Source organism: Wyeomyia smithii, chromosome 3 (genome assembly GCF_029784165.1).
Source record: "Wyeomyia smithii strain HCP4-BCI-WySm-NY-G18 chromosome 3, ASM2978416v1, whole genome shotgun sequence".
Classification (NCBI taxonomy): Eukaryota; Metazoa; Arthropoda; class Insecta; order Diptera; family Culicidae; genus Wyeomyia; species Wyeomyia smithii.
In genome coordinates, this window is record NC_073696.1 from 161,171,372 (window position 1) to 161,176,054 (window position 4,683).

A 4,683-nucleotide genomic window follows, 5' to 3' on the forward strand; every position below is an offset into this window, starting at 1 on the left:
ATTTTGTTTTGAAGTTTGTTTTGATTGGGAAATTGAATTTTGTTTACCTTGCCTTGCCTCAACAATTGCTAAACGGACTGGGCATTGATAAAAATTTGACATATTGTTGCCGTTACAATTCACACAGCGAAAATTTTCACTCTCTTTCACAGGACATGTGTCCTTTTTGTGAAAAGAGTCTCCACAAATAAGACATTTTTGGTCCATGTTACAGAATTTTGAACCATGGCCATAACGTTGGCAAGTACGGCATTGGATGATATGCTTTTCACCTCCGTCAAACTTTCGATACAATTCCCATTTCACTCACACATTATAAATAGCATGTGCTTTGTCAAAAAATTTCAAATTTTTAACCTCACTGCGGTTAAAATGAATTAAATAATTAACAAGGAAAATTCCAGTTCGCTGACTGCTTTCGCCTCGTGATTTTCGTTTTATTAGAATTTCTTGGGAAGGGGCTATGCCAAGTAATTCTGTTAAAGTAAGTTTGATATCATCAACGGTTTGATCGTTGGTGGTTTATAGAGTCGGCTAATAAGCGGCATTCGCCTCTACGACCAATTTGATAGGTAACTTTAACGTCAGAAACAAACGTTGAAAGTTCCTTTTTGAAAATATTGAATTCAGAAGAAATAGTTACCACAATAGGTGAAACTTTCTCCTTTTCAAAAGAATTCACATTTTGTATAGTTTCATTACTAATAACTTCCGTTTCACCAGCTTCTTGCTCAGGCAAAATATCAAAAGGATTGTCACTACAGACACTCGAAGTGTCAGAAAGAGATGCCTCTCTTTTCCTCCCCGCAGCGATGCGAGGTTTCTTTTTTCGTCCTGCCATTTTAGGTGATACGTAAAAAGTTAAAACAAATGTTAAATTCAAAAGTAGGCAGTCTTGAAAAAGACTGATGGGAAATAGCTTTCAGGTAGTCTTTAAAAGACACACTGACAAAACACAAACTTTGAAGCTATAGGCAGTCAAAGACCAGTCCACAAGCAACCGAAAACACGTCTGATCTGTAGGACAGTTCAAGACGCACTGCGATAGTTGTTGTAATTTCCATTATTACTCCGTGGGTAATTATGTTGTCCTCTATGTGCTTGACCGCGATTGTTTCCACGGTAACCTCGTGTGTTTCTACCGCGTGTAAGGTTACTAATTCTACCTGGTGTAAAAATGTTTGCCGAAGAAGTGTTATTTTCTTGGGTTTCAGTTTCCATCAGTTTCTGAATGGCATCACTTAGTTGCGTGAAAGTACCTGCTTATAAAACTAATTTTGCATCATCACCTTTTGCGCCTTTGATAAGGGCTTGTATACCACATTTAGTGGCCATTTTGTTTGCTGTCTCTTGAGGAATCCCATCCTTCACATAGGCAGATTTAATTTGCGTACAGATTTTATCGATTCTATCGCAGGAATCAGTTAAATCATCATTCTGGTTAATCGTTTTTAATTTGGCAATAAGACTGTCTGCCGTGACTTTTGATGTACAATTTATTTTAATTGCGTCTAACATGTCATTTATTTTCTGGTTCTCATTAATGGACTGTCCGCCTTGCCAGTGAGGCGAGTCCGACCGAGCGAGCAACAGTTAATTCTGCTGCTGCTTTTTGCACTGTTGTCGCTTCAGCAAATGCCTGGTCGACAACGTCTTTGAAAAGGCCGACGGCATCCACGAACGCGTCCAATAATTCTGGGGCACCATCATACGGTTGTATGAGGCTGGTGCCCAATTTAATGTCTACCAATGTTGCAGATTGACGAACACAATAACGAATACCGATGATATATTCTGAACTGGGAACATTGCAGATAGGTTTGTTCATTTTAAATTATCGACGAACAAGATATACAATCGACGAACGAGTGAATATAGTTTGACAGATTGTTTACACACATTCATTCGTTGAATCTGTAGTTTTCTTTCAAACAAGAACAGTACGCGTTATTGAATAACAACTTGTTGAGTAAAATAATCGTTGAATAACAAATTAATCATTCGTGTTGAATAATTCGTGAAGATGAGGTTATTCACATCGTTGCTCATGTTTCTGAGGCAGATGTAGTTAGACATCAAAGATGTTTGTTTATTTCACTGTTCACAATGGATTTTTCAAACTAAGCTACAGGTAACTATTTGAACTTTAATAAAAAAGTGCATAATATTCAAAGGACGAAAAACAATTTCAGAGCGAAAACAAATGCAACCTGCTGCAGCTGATAGTTTAGAAGAAGAACTTGATATGAAGAGATCAGTAACCGTGTTTGTATAAAAAATAAAGTGCTAGTGGAATATGAAACGGAGATATAGATAACTTGGATAGGTACTGATGACTAGCAATTAGTCTTTTATGCAAGAGAGCATAAAAAACGCAAAATGAAGCGGATTAAAGTGAATTTAAGCCTCGTCGTTCATGTTTTCTGAGGAAAATGCAGTTCAACATCAATTTTTTTTGTTTATTTTACCGTTGCAAATGGATTTCTCAAACTTACCTACAGGTAACTCTTTAAACTTTTATGAAAAGGTGCATAGTATTCAAACGACGAAAAACAATTTCAGAACGAAAATAAATGCAACTTGGTGCAGCTGGGGGTTTATCAGTGAATTGTCAACCAGAATATCGAGCATCAACCTAGAAGAACTTTGTATGAAGATATTATTAACTGTGTTTATTTTTAAAATAAAGGGCAAATGAAGCAAGAAGCGAAGATACATTTGTTTTAGATTAAACAAAAACACCGTATTAGATAACTTGGAAACTATTTATGACTAGTAGTTAGTCTATATTCTCTTTTGCATAAAAATACGTGAAATGAAGCGCATTAAATTTCTTGCTCCAAAATAGCTGAAACTTCAGGAAGTAAGTCTTGATTCATTTGCAATATCATTATGTCTTTCATGGTTATATCTTGAAATCGCATAGGGGAATCCGTTAGAATGTATTTTAACTGACTAAAAAACCTCTCAACAGTTACCTGTGTTGCAGGTATAGATAGGACAGCCATAGCCGAACGATAAATCCGGGGATTAGAATATTTTCGTTGAAGCCAGTATCTAACAATATCGAATTTATGTACTGCATTATCGGTCGAGCTTTGTTTCGTGCTAATTTATATTTTCTGTCGGCTTTCTAGTTTGAACATATCACTATGAAGGCTTTCGTTGACTGGTTCAGAAGATGATTCGATATTCCCTTCATTAAAAAGAGCTGCTGCATAGTCTTCAACGGTGTTGTCTTGGGATCCTGGAACAACAGCATTTTCATGCAATTCTTGTTCTTTCCCGGAAATTTCATCAAGTCGCTTGTTGAGAACAAGCAGGTATTTCTGGAAATATAAGTGAAATTCAACCACATCTTCTCACAAAAATGAATAATAATTTGTTAACCTGTACTTCTTTTTTATCATCTGCCGTTAGCCTGTTGGAACCAAGAAAGTTAAAACGAGGATCGACATATAAACTCGCCTTGAATGGAATGCTTTGACTCAATTCAATGATTCCTCGCTCCAATGATTTTAAAAGTTATTGCGTTTTTCAATTGAATGCAATTGTGACTGACAAATCAACCAGTCAGCGTATAACTGAGATAACGGCACATGTTCCCGCTATAGTTTTAGTGTTAGAACAAAGATGCGTTCAAACGCATCGCAGAACTGATCAATGAATTTCCAATATTTAGTAAAATCTAAGCAGACATAAAAAAGACAACGATTAATTAGATAAATAGGACACAAAAAATGAAAAGAAACTATTACAAATCTATCTGCATTCAAATAGATAAATTGATAAATATTATTTATTGATGTACACAGATTTAGAGCTTTTGGCTAAATGCGATATATTTTCCCGTGATTTGTGTATTCATAATTTAATTTGTAACGGTCCCGTCGGGATGCGGTATATTTTTCCAAATCTGTATCATATTTCCAGTTCGCTTATTTTCCGTTCTTTCTCTACTCACATACTGTCTGCTTAATGAACTTGCGTGTTAACGGGAAAAAGCCGTTGTTAAAAATAGAAATTCAGTTCGAAAAAATTTAGCCGTACGGAGCACCTTCCGTAGTTGTGTCGCACTTGCAAGCACGACGCAGACTGACTTTGGTCTCGATCACACAGGTCTATAAGAGTAATTAGCATCAGCTGACTCTTCTGTGAAATTCAGTTCGAAAAAATTTAGCCGTACGGAGCACCTTCCGTAGTTGTGCGACGCAAGCACGACGCAGACTGACTTTGGTCTCGATCACACAGGTCTATAAGAGTAATTAGCATCAGCTGACTCTTTTGTGTGTGATGAGACATTCCTTTCATTCTATAAATAACGCTTGCACAGCAGTGTGTGTAGTTAGGGATGAGCAATAGAATAAGTCGACAGCGGAATGTGATACGATATAGATTGTGGAACAGTACCACCGTCCCCCGTAGTTTAATTGGTCAAAACACCATGCCGGAGACAGGGAGATTGCGGGTTCATGTCCCGTCGGGATGCGGTATATTTTTCCAAATCTGTATCATATTTCCAGTTCGCTTATTTTTCGTTCTTTCTCTACTCACATACTGTCTGCTTAATGAACTTGTAACGGTAACCTTGCAGTTTTCTGTATATCGGTTAAGGTAAGGAAAATTTCAGGTCATCAGATGAACTTAGAATCCAACATTTTTATTCCGCAGCTTCAGTGCTTT

At 36.9% G+C, this 4,683-nt stretch overlaps 1 long non-coding RNA gene across 1 annotated transcript; it reads left to right on the forward strand.

Annotated features, from left to right (window-relative positions):
- Positions 1–1,862: 1,862 nt before the first annotated feature.
- On the forward strand, positions 1,863–2,706 carry LOC129732025 (uncharacterized). The gene is made up of 3 exons (XR_008729144.1): positions 1,863–2,131; positions 2,193–2,501; positions 2,563–2,706. It is a non-coding gene; the product is annotated as an uncharacterized LOC129732025 (long non-coding RNA).
- Positions 2,707–4,683: the final 1,977 nt, after the last annotated feature.